Source organism: Manis javanica, chromosome 2 (genome assembly GCF_040802235.1).
Source record: "Manis javanica isolate MJ-LG chromosome 2, MJ_LKY, whole genome shotgun sequence".
Lineage (NCBI taxonomy): Eukaryota > Metazoa > Chordata > Mammalia > Pholidota > Manidae > Manis > Manis javanica.
This window is the reverse complement of record NC_133157.1, coordinates 147,016,700-147,029,119: the sequence shown is the minus strand read 5'-3', so window position 1 is coordinate 147,029,119 and position 12,420 is coordinate 147,016,700. Positions and strand designations below refer to the sequence as shown.

The following is a 12,420-nucleotide window of genomic DNA, read 5'->3' as shown; positions in this document are numbered from 1 at the left end:
TATTTATTGCATTCTGCCACCCCATATATTTCCCTGGCATGTAAACTTCCAATACAGTTTTAAAATAATGATCATAACAATATTAAATGTCAAGGGAAAACAGAAGACAAGTTGATGAGTTCATACTAAGCCAAAAACAAATGAAAAAAAAAATGGGACTTGCTTAAATGGTATTCTCTTGTATCTATAGAAAAGTAGGAGAGAACAAATTTATTCATGCTATTAAGTCTAGCAATCTATGACACAGTATATCCTCCCATTTATTTACAAATTTATGTTGTATTTGTTATTGATATTAAAGCCAATTGATATTTGCATATTATTTAGTATCTATGCTATTCCACACTAAACTTCCTTAATACCTTACTTGTTAATGTCTCATGTAACAATGTCTATAGGTTGTCAAGGATTTTCTCTATTCAAAATAGGGTTACCTCTAAATGACAGTTTTATTTCTTCTTCTAGTTCTTAACACATTTCATCAACTCTTTTCTTGCCTTGTTGAAGAAAGACTTCAAAAAAGACTAAGGAGAAGTGGACATAATGGACATTGTTGCCTCATTTCTGATCTCAAAGAGAGGTGTCTCAACAATTCACCATTAACTAAGATGGTTCTTACATTATTTTTTGTATATGTCCTTTATAATATCAAAGATACTACTTTGTACACTCAGTTTTCTCTAAGTTTTTATCAAATGGAGCTTATCAAATGCTTCTTTGCATCTATTGAAAGGATTATATGCTTCATTCATTTTAAAAGATTTTCCCTACTTTTAATGTGATGAAATACATTGCTTTTTGTGTGTGTCTGTTTTTTTCTGTTGCTAAGACTGGGTTAATTGTATTGTTCTGTCTTTAAGTGCACTCATTTTATCCCCTGCCATCTTCACTGTGTTACTGAACCAATCCAGAAAGTTCTTAAATTTGTTATTGTAATTTTTGGTTCTACAATATCACTTAGTTCTTCCTTAAAATTTGTATTTCTTTACTGATATTTTGTAATTTTTCATTTGGTCTGGTAATTTGTAGTTTCTTGTTGGTGGCTGTACAGTCCTTCTCAGATAATTCCAGTATGTGATTCATCTAGTTGGTGTTAGTTGATGGCTTTTCCTCATTCAAATTATGACTTTCATGGTGCTTAGTGTAAATGCTATTTGACTGCATCCCAGTCACTTTGCTCTTTATATTCAGAGACTGGCCTTATTTAAGATTTTCTTTTTCTGTTAATCAGGAATTCAATCTGTTTAGAATACAGGTCCTAGTCTGTTGATTCTGTGGACAGCATAATTTTTTGTGCCTGTTTGGTGTTACTTTGGTCTCGACTGGCTTACCTTGTGTCTTTGGGGCTCCCCCTGGTCCCTGCTGCTGCCCTTTGAGAAGGCGGGAGGTTTTTACTAGGTTGGGTCCCCTGGTGCCACTCACGGGAAAGAAATGCTTTGCCCCACAGTGAGTAGATAGTTCTGTTGGGTAGTATCACTGTTCATTGTCTCCTGCATTTTTTTTTTTTTAGGGTTTATAGTTGTACTTTTTGGGTGGTAGCAGGGAGAGATGCATCTATGCCATCTTATTGGGACCAGAAGTTTTTCTAAATCGGTTTGATAGCAAATTCTTTAATGACCTGAGGTTGAGCCTTTTTTTAGATGTTTAAAAGCAGCTTATGTTCCCATGTCTATTAACTACCTCTTTGTTAGATATTTATAATGCTCCTCTTAGTTTATGTGAGATCAAAAATTATAAATGTACTTATATCTTTTCTAGGTATGTTTGATATAAATAATTACTCAACTTCTTATACTTCTTTTAGTATTTCTTTCTTTTCTCTTGAATCATTTTTGAAGAAATTGGCATTATTTTAACCAGATCTATAAATTCTGTAATTTGGAAGGTGTTGAGAGTTATTGACAGTCTCCATGATTATTACAAGTTTTCAGGGAAAGGAAAAAAAGATACATAATAATATAATAGGAAAGTAATACCTATTTGTTTTACAAAAGAGTTTGAGTGAATTGGGCACTTTAATTTGAATTAGCTCTCTGTTGAACATCTGCAGGATAATTTATTCTTATTTCTCAAATTGGTGTGTAATAAATGATCAATAAATAGTTATTAATACCACGTCCCTCATAATGTCCATCAACTCAAGAGGGATCAAAAATATGAATGGAAGATGATGACATAGTGTATGAACAGGGGACTATAGAATAACGGGCAGAATAAGAAGGTGATGACTGTATCTTGACAATAATTTAGATAATTTGTTCCCTCTTTCATAAAATGTTTCTGACCAGCAGGGAAAAAAGAGAAGTGGGAAAGGAACCAATCACTTAAAGGTTTTGTGATCATATAAAATTTTGTGAACATACTGATAATGGTATCATTTTCATTCTCTGTTACTTTAGGTTCAGGTTCTTCGGAATGCTGGAGAAGAAGTGACCCAAACAGTGTCATTTTTAAAAAGGGCACCTGCTTTCCTCAAACTCCCACTAAAAGAAGATTGTACATGTAAGCATTTTTGAAGAATAGGTAAAATGCCCACATCAGCGTGTTTATTTTCTAAACCATTACTTCCTGACAGCAATTGGTAATTTGTTTTTAAAGTTGGGATTTCTGCCTGAATTACATTTTTATCTCATAAAGCATTCTTTTAACCCTTATGCAAAAGGAACAGATGTTATTTTTGTTTTAGAATGTATTCACCGCATTTACAGTTATTTTCCAACCTGCAATTGGGGACACATTTTAAAAATAAGTATCATATCAAACATAGATATTTTGTATCAAATTTCATTCAGAATATTTGATTAATGTATTTACTCTCACTAGAAAATGATATGCTCTTATTTGTCCACTAGACTTTTTAAATAGGCATTTACACGTAAGTTGTCCAGATGGGAACAGGGAGACTGAAAGAAGCTCCAGTCTATGTAGAAATAAAATGAGTTTCCTAAGAGCTACTTAAGAATTTCTGTATCAATTTTTGGATTATGAAACGAAATGTATATTATCTACCATTTTTGCTAAAAAAATCAAAGAAGAATATATTTTTTAAATATTTTACCTCAATATAATTATACTGAGGTATAATTTGCATGCAACCAAGTGTAAATATCTTTAAAGGCACAATTGGAAGGATTCTGAAAAATGCACACATTTGCATGTTTCCTCTGTGCGTCATCCCAATAAATAACAACCCAGAAACAATCATCAGTTTAATTTCTTGTCATCAGATATTTTTTCTTCTTCTACAACATGTTAGAGTGGAATCATATTGTATTTAGTCTCATATGTCTGGTTTCTTTCATTATGAGCAATCACACATATTTCAGTAGTTTCCTCATTTATATTGCTGTGTAATATTCAATTGTATGAATGTACTAAAGTTTATTAACACATTATCCTATTGATTAACAACAGCAGTTTCTGGTATTTTGCTACTTAAATAAAGCTACTAGAAACATTCTTGTACAAAGCTTTTGGAAGTCTTATAATTTTATGTCACTACCGTTAGTACTTAAGAGTGGAATTGCTGAGTCACAGGAGAGCTGTATAATGAACCTGTTAACAAACTGCCAACCCTACTTCTCAAGTGGACATATTTTAAAGATCTTTCACTGTCTACTCCAACAGTGTATAAGACTTCTGGTTGCTCTGTGGTTATTCTAGTATGTGATGGTAAAAGTTCTTTTTTACCCATTCGGCTGTATGTGTAGTGGTATTTCATGGTAGTTTAAATTTACATCTCTCTGAAGACTAATAATGATAAGCTCCTTATCATGTTTCATTTGGGTATATTATTGGCAATTTGCATATCTTATTTTGTAATGTGTCTGCTCAAGTTTTGCCCATTTCCACTGGTATGTCTTTATATTTTCACATTGCAGGAGTTTTAAAAAATATTATGGATATAAGCCTTTTGTCAGCTATGTATAACAAATATCTTTCAGTCTGTGGCTACCTATGTTTGACCTAAAGGTGTTGTATGCTTGCAGTTTTTAATTTTGATAGTGCGTAATTTATCATTTTATGGTTGTTTTTGGCACTTATGATTATTGCTTTATCTTCTCTAAGAAATATTAGCCTACATCGAGGTTGGAAAGAGAATCCCCTACATTTTTCCTAGAAATTTTGTGACATTGGCTTTATGTTTAAGTTTATAATCTCTTATATTAGTTACTTTTGTGTGTGTGTGTGTGTGTGTGTGTGTGTGTGTGTATGTATCTAAGGTAGGAATTAAGAATCAAGAAATAGCTTTTTTATTTTCATTAATCTGTATGCCTATTCTTCCACTAAAACCAAAGTGTTGATTATTGTAGAATTATAATGTCTTTAAACAGTCACCTAGGATAGGTTCTCCAACTTTGCAATTTTACAAGATTTGCTATTCTAGATCATTTGCATTACTGCATACATTTAGAAAATACCATCAATTTCTATAAAAACCTATTGTGCTTATGAACGGGACTAAGTTGAATTTATAGACAATTTGGGGAATTAACAAATTAACAACTTTTAGTCTTTCAATCCATGAACATGATAAATTTCCATTTATGTTTTAATTTTTCTCAGCAACATTTTGTTTTCAGTGCCTTGCATATCTTTATTAAATTTAAGTATTTTATGTTTCTATTCTACTCTACTATAAATGATGTTTTTAAAATTTCATTCTCCAATTATCTGTTGCTAACACATAGAAATAAAATTTACTTTTATGTATTGACATATTCTACATCATAGTTTAATTTTTTCCAGTAGGATTTTTTTGTACACTCTTTTAAGTTTTTCTACATGTACAATTATTTCAAATGCAAATAACAAGTTTTGCTTCTTCCTTTCCAACGTATATTTCCGTAATTCCTTTTTCTAGCCTAAAGCAATGGCAAGGATCACCAATAAAATGTTGAGTATTGAGAGCAGACTTCCTTCTGTTGCTCAAGGTGTTAGGGAAGAAATTTCCACTCTTTTACCATTAAGTATATTAGCTGTAGGTGTTCACAGAAACACTTTGTTAGACCTAGGAGGTGTCTTCAAATCTTGGTTATGTAATTTTTTTTTCATATTAACATAAATTTCAGGGAGTTGTCTCAAATTATTTTATAGCCATTGAAATATATATTTTCTTATTCTGTTGATATGGCAAATTTCTTTTTTTAATTTTTGTATTTTGTTATCATTAATGTACAATTACTTGAACAACGTTATGGTTAGTAGACTCCCCCCATTATCAAGTCCCCACCACATACCCCATTACAGTCACTGTCCATCAGTGTAGTAAGATGCTATAGAATCACCACTTGTCTTCTGTGTATATACTGCCTTTCCCATGCCCACCCCCACATTATGTGTGCTAATAGTAATGCCCCATTTTCCCCCTTATTCCTCCCTTCCCACGCACCCTCCCCAGTGCCCTTCCTTTTGGTAACTGTTAGTCCATAGTCCATTCTTGGGGTCTGTGAGTCTACTGCTGTTTTTTTCCTTCAGTTTTTGCTTTGTTGTTATACTCACAGATGAGTGAAATCATTTGATACTTGTCTTTCTCTGCCTGGCTTATTTCACTTAGCATAATACCCTCTAGCTCCATCCATGTTGTTGCAAATGGTAGGATTTGTTTTCTTCTTATGGCTGAATAGTATTCCATTGTGTATATGCACCACATCTTCTTTATCCTTTAATCTGCTAATGGACACTTAGGTTGCTTCCATTTCTTGGCTATTGTAAATAGTGCTGCGATAAACGTACAGGTGCATCTGTCTTTTTCAAACTGGGCTGCTGCATTCTTAGGGTACATTCCTAGGAGTGGAATTCCTGGGTCAAATGGTATTTCTATTTTGAGTTTTTTGAGGAACCTCCATACTGCTTTCCACTATGGTTGAACTAGTTTACATTCCCACCAGCAGTGTAGGAGGACTCCCCTTTCTCCTCATCCTCACCAATATTTGTTGTTGTTTGTCTTTTGGATGTTGGCCATCGTAACTGGTGTGAGGTGATATCTCATTGTGGTTTTAATTTCCATTTCTCTGACGATTAGCGATGTGGAGAATCTTTTCATGTGCCTGTTAACCATCTCAATTTCTTCTTTGGAGAAGTGTCTGTTCAGCTCCTCTACCCATATTTTTAATTGGCTTATTTGCTTTTTGTTTGTTGAGGTGCCTGAGCTCTTTATATAATTTGGATGTCAACCCCTTATTAGATATGTCACTTATGAATATATTCTCCCATACTGTAGGATATCTTTTTATTCTGCTGATGGTATCCTTTGCTGTACAGAAGCTTTTTACTTTGATATCATCCCACTTGTTCATTTTTCTTTTGTTTCCCTTGCCCAGGGAGATATGTTCATGAAGAAGTTGCTCATGTTTATGTCCAAGAGATATTTGTCTATATTTTTTTCTAAGAGTTTTATGTCTTTGATCCATTTTGAGTTAATTTTTGTGTGCAGGGCTAGACAATAATCCAGTTTCATTCCTGTACATGTAGCTGTCCAGTTTTGCCAACACCAGCTGTTGAAGATGCTGTGATTTCCCCATTGTATATCCATGGCTCCTTTATTGTATATTAATTGACCATGTATGCTTGAGTTTATGTCTAAAATCTCTATTCTGTTCCACTCATCTATTAGTCTGTTCTTGTGCCAGTACCAAATTGTCTTGATTACTGTGGCTTTGTAGTAGAGCTTGCAGTCAGGGAGCATAATTCACCCTGCTTTACTCTTCCTTTTCAGGATTGCTTTAGTTATTCGGGGTCTTTTGTCATTCCATATGAATTTTAGAACTATTTGCTCTAGTTCATTGAAGAATGCTGTTGGTATTTTGATAAGGATTGCATTGAATCTGTAGATTGCTTTAGGCAGTATGGCCATTTTGACAATATTAATTCTTCCTAGCCAAGAGCATGGGATGAATTTCCATTTATTAGTGTCCTCTTGAATTTCTCTTAAGAGTGTCCCATAGTTCCCAAGGTACAGGTCTTTCACTTCCTTGGTTAGGTTTATTCCTAAGTATTTTATTCTTTTTGATGCAGTTGTGAATGAAATTCTTTTCCTGATTTCTCTTTCTGCTTGTTCATCATTAGTGTATAGGCATGCAACTGATTTCTGTGTATTAAGTTTGTATCCCACAACTTGGCTGAATTCAGAAATTAGATCTAGTAGTTTTGGAGTGAATTCTTTAGGGTTTTTTATGTACAATATCATGTCATCTACAAAGGGGGACAGTTTCACTTCTTCCTTGCCAATCTGGATGCCTTTTATTTCTTTGTGTTGTCTGATTGCCATGGCTAGGACCTCCAGTACTATGTTGAATACAAGTGGGAAGAGTGGGCATCCTTGTCTTGTTCCCAATCTTAAAGGAATAGCTTTCAGCTTCTCTCTGTTAAGTATAATGTTGGCTGTGGGTTTATCATATATGGCCTTTATTATGTTGAGGTATTCGCTCTCTCTACCCATTTTGTTGAGAGTTTTTATCATGAATGGATGTTGAATTTTGTCAAATGCTTTTTGAACATCTATGGAGATGAAAATGTGGGTTTTGTCCTTCTTTTTGTTGATGTAGTGGATGATGTTGATGGCTTTTCGAATGCTGTACCATCCTTGCATCCCTGGGATGAATCCCACTTGATCATGATGAATGATCTTTTTGATATATTTTTTAATTTGGTTTGCTAATATTTTGTTGAGCATTTTTGCATCTATGTTCATCAGGGATATTGGTCTGTAATTTTCTTTTTTTGTGGTGTTTTTGCCTGGTTTTCGTATTAGAGTGATGTTGGTACAATTTCAATCTTTTTGAATTTGCTGAGGTTCTTTTTGTGGCCTACTATATGATCTATTCTTCAAAATGTTCCATATGTACTTGAGAAGAATGTGTATCCTGTTGCTTTTGGATGGAGTGTTCTGTAGATGTCCATTAGGTCCAACTGTTCTAATACACTGTTCAGTGCCTCTGTCTCTTTACTTATTTTCAGTCTGGTTGATCTGTCCTTTGGAGTGGGTGGTGTGTTGAAGTCTCCTGAAATGAGTGCATTGCATTCTATTTCCCCCTTTAATTCTGTCAGTATTTGTTTCATATATGTAGGTGGTCCTGTGTTGGGTGCATGGATATTTCTAACAGTTATATCCTCTTTATCATTATGTAATGTCCTTCTTTGTCTCTTGTTACTTTCTTTGTTTTGAAGTCTATTTTGTCTGTTACAAGTACTGCAACTGCTGCTGTTTTCTCCCTGTTAGTTGCTTGAAATGTCTTTGTCCATCCCTTTACTTTCAGTCTGTGTATGTCTTTGGGTTTGAAGTGAGTCTCTTGTAGGCAGCATATAGATGGATCTTATTTTTTAATCCATTCAATGACTCTGTGTGTTTTGATTGGTGCATTCAAACCATTTACATTTAGGGTGATTATCGATAGGTATGTACATATTGTCATTGCAGGCTTTAGATTTGTGGTTACCAAAGGTTCAAGGTTAATTCCCTTACTATCTAACAGCCTAATTTAATTCACTTTGTGTGCTGTTACAGACACAACCTTAAGTTTCTCTTTTTGATTTTCCTCCTTTTCATCCTCCTCCATTCTTTGCATTTTGTGAATCATATTCTGTACTCTTTGTCTTTCCCTTGGGTGACATCTATTTAGCCTTGGGAATACTTCCATCTATAGGAGTCCCTCCAAAATGCACTGTAGAGGTGGTTTGTGGGAGGTAAATTCTATCAACTTTTTCTATCAACTTTTTCTTATCTGAAAATTGTTTAATCCCTCCTTCAAATTTAAATGATAACCTTGCCAGCTATAGTATTCTTGGTTCAAGGCCCTTCTGCCTCATTGCATTGAATAAATCTTGTCACTCCCTTCTGGCCTATAAGGTTTCTGTTGAGAAGTCTGCTGATAGCCTGATGGGTTTTCCTTTGTATGTGATCTTTTTTCTCTCTCTAGCTGCTTTTAAAAGTCTGTCTTTATTCTTGATCTTTGCCATTTTAATTATTATATGTCTTGGTGTTGTCTTCCTTGGGTCCCTTGTGTTGGGAGATCTGTGGATCTCCATGGCCTGAGAGACTATCTCCTTCCCCAGATTGGGGAAGTTTTCACCAATTACCTCCTCAATGACACTTTCTATCCGTTTTTCTCTCTCTTCTTCTTCTGGTACCCCTATAATATGAATATTGTTCCGTTTGGATTCATCACACAGTTCTCTCAATATTCTTTCATTCCTAGAGATTCTTTTTTCTCTTTGTGCCTCAGCTTCTTTGTATTCCTCTTCTCTAATTTCTATTCCATTTACTGTCTCTTCTACTACATCTAATCTGCTTTTAAATCCCTCCATTGTATGTTTCATTTCAGATATGGAATTTCTTAAAGGTTGAATCTCTGACTTCAACTCATTCCTGAGTTCTTGAATATTTTTCTGTACCTCTGTAAGCGTGTTTATGATTTTTATATTAAACTCTCTTTCAGGGAGATTGGTGAGTTCAGTTTCACTTGACCCTTTTTCTGGGGTTTGTGAGATTTTGGTCTGAACCATATGCTTTTGACGTTGCATATTTCTGTGTGGTGCCCACTAGTGCCCAGGAGCTCCTGTCCCTGGAGCTGCTCAGCTCCTAGAGTGAGGTTGGGGGTCATAGGGGAGCTGAGCTGGTGCCTGGGGGGAGGAAAGATCTGTTTCCTGATTCCTGTCTGAGGAGCCTGTCTCCAGTGTCAGAGCCAGTGGGCCATCATGCATGTGTAAGTCTCTGCGCTTCGCGTCTCTAGCTTTTGTAGGTGGGGCCTCCCTCTGGCTGGCCTGATGCCAGCACAGTGACTGCAGGTTTGTGAGCAGTGCTGGCAGGCCAGAAGGAAGGTGCAGCAGGCTGCATATCACAGTGGGGGGACTCAGAGCTGAGTAGGCAGCCAGGGGGATGGGGCACCTGAAGCTGCTGCAAGTTCCCAACCTGCTGGGCAGAACGTGCCCAGACAACCTTGTCCAGCTCTCCCCTCCCCCGCGCAGGAAGCCCTGTGCAAACCCTGCCCCATCAGCAGCCCTCTCGCTGGGAGGAAGCCTCTCAGACTGCCTGCCTTTCCCTTGTCCCAAAGAGGCCGGGTGTAGAACCCCTCTTCCACAAATGGCTGGAATCTGTCTCTCAAGCTCTCCACCTGTCTGAGCTTCCCAACGTCCAGAGCACCACACAGTGTAGGTTTCTGCTCCCAAAGCAGACCTCCAGGGTTGGTGTTCAACAGTTCTAGCTTCCATCCCCTACCCTGCTCCGTTTCTCTTCCTCCTGCCAGCGAGCTGGGGTGGGGGAAGGGCTTGGGTCCCGCGGGATTAAGGCTCTCGTACTTCAGCCTGTTTTGTGAGGTCTGCTCTGTTCGTAAGGTCTGTATGCAGTCTGGTTCAGCCTTCTTTCTTCTTGTTGTTTTAGGGTTAGTTGTATCAATTAACTACATTTTCATACTATCTGTGGTTTTGGGAGGAATTCTCCGTCTCACGTCTCATGCCACCATCTTGAATCCTTGATATGGTGAATTTTTAACAATTGATTTTGAATGTCAAAACAAGCTTTTGTGCTTAGGATAAACACTACATGGTCATGAAGTGTTATGTTTTTTTGTATATTGCTGGTTTTAATTTGCTAATAAATTGTTAAAACATTTTTTTTCTCAAATCTGTGTTCATGAGGGATATCCATATGTCCTTTTCTTGTGATGTTTAAGTGGGATTTTGGAGCCAGGGTTTTTATGCCATCATATAAGTTGTGAAGTTATAACTCCTGCTCTATTTCCAGAAAAAAAATATTTTACAGTGACAAAAACTTTTTTAAAAAAATAATTGAATAAATTCACCAGAAGTAATGGGAGCCTAGAATATTTTATTTTGTATGAGTTAATCTCTTGAATAGATATGAGACTTCCCTGATAGTCTCTTTTCTCCTTTCGTAACTTTTGGTAAAATTTTCAAGGGTTTTTCCATTTCAAACAAGTTGTCAATTTATTTACATGAAGTTATTAACCATATCCTTTCATTATTATTTTTCATATGTATTGACTTGCAGAAATGCCACCTCCTTCATTCCTTGTATCTATAATTTGTATTTTCTCACTCTTTTGCTAGAATATTTTTGCTATAGGTTTTATTATTGTTTCCAAAAGACCCATTTTTATCTTAGTTAATTTTGTCAATTATTTTGTTTTCAATCTCACTGCTTTCCACATTTATTTTTACATTTTCTGTCTCCCATTTACTGTGTTTTAATATGCTCTTCCATTTCTACTTTCTTAAAATTGAAACATAAATGAGCTTACACATGCTTTATTTTGTACACTAAACCTTTACATTTTTTAATAAATCTTTAAATTTTAAATTTCACTTAAATATTTAAATTTTTTAAATCTTTAAATTTCACTCAAAAGACTGCTTTAGACACTGTCACAGAATTTGACATACTGGGGTTTCACTTTATTCAGTTCAAAATGGATGTTTTAAAGTAATATGTGTATGTATTAAAAACATTGTCTCAAAAGAGAGAAATGCTGTTAAACATCAAAAGAAAAAGTAGCTAAAACAAAGTATGAAATTATTAAGATTTAAAGAGTAGAAAAACTATATTCAAGCTAGTGTAGCAAAAAAAGCCTATAATCTCCTTAACACCAAGAAATGTATGAAACTTTAGAGTAATAAAAGAGAAGAAAAAATTAATTTACTTCCTTGAGCTCATTGGTTCATATGTTGAGTGTTATCATGACCTCTGATGCTTGTATTTAAGCATAATATTTTAAATAAAAATTGGGGGTCAATTACATCAGTAGCTCATATTTATCAACATTAAACTCCAAAAAATAATGTTTTTCAAAAAATCAATGAAACAGAAATCAAGAAATATGTATTCTAATCCTGGCCATAAAAATTATTAAATAACTGAAATCTTAGAAAATTGCAAATCGTTAAGACACATTACTCATCTTAAAAAATTAGATCTTAGTAGGTATCTCATGAGGATCTAATAAGCTTTTTAGTTGCAATTTCACAAAACTGGATAGCATCAATAAGAGCACTTCCAATTATAGAATATGCCAAGAACACTTGTAAAGACAGAGTATGTGCAAATGTTTTTTGCATCATGGAAAATGATGGTATTTAAATATAGTATTAGTTAGTAGGTTGAAACATGACAATAAATAGCATTTGATAGACAAACAAAATTCCACACTATTATAAGTATGGCTCATAAGTGGAGGTCACTCCAGATAATGAAATAAAGTAATACTTTATAAGGTTGTATGTTTTTCTGAAATTAATAGTAAATATTGGCAAGTCTCTTTTAGGGCCTCATTTTAGTCACTTAGCCTACAGTCAAAATTCTAGCTTTGATGTAAGTGAAATGAAAATGTATTTTTACTACCTGCTTTGCTTGCTATATGGAGTATACTAAAATATTTAATGTGGAATGCGTCAGTCAGGAACATT

The 12,420-nt window shown here is 34.9% G+C and overlaps 1 long non-coding RNA gene across 1 annotated transcript in view; it reads left to right on the top strand.

The window, feature by feature from the left end:
- The first annotated feature begins 2,390 nt into the window (after positions 1-2,390).
- Positions 2,391-12,420, top strand: part of LOC140845281 (uncharacterized) — a 31,182-nt gene continuing 21,152 nt past the window's right edge. The window contains exon 1 of the long non-coding RNA XR_012124087.1: positions 2,391-2,502. This is a non-coding gene — a long non-coding RNA (uncharacterized lncRNA). The remainder of the gene's footprint in view (positions 2,503-12,420) is intronic.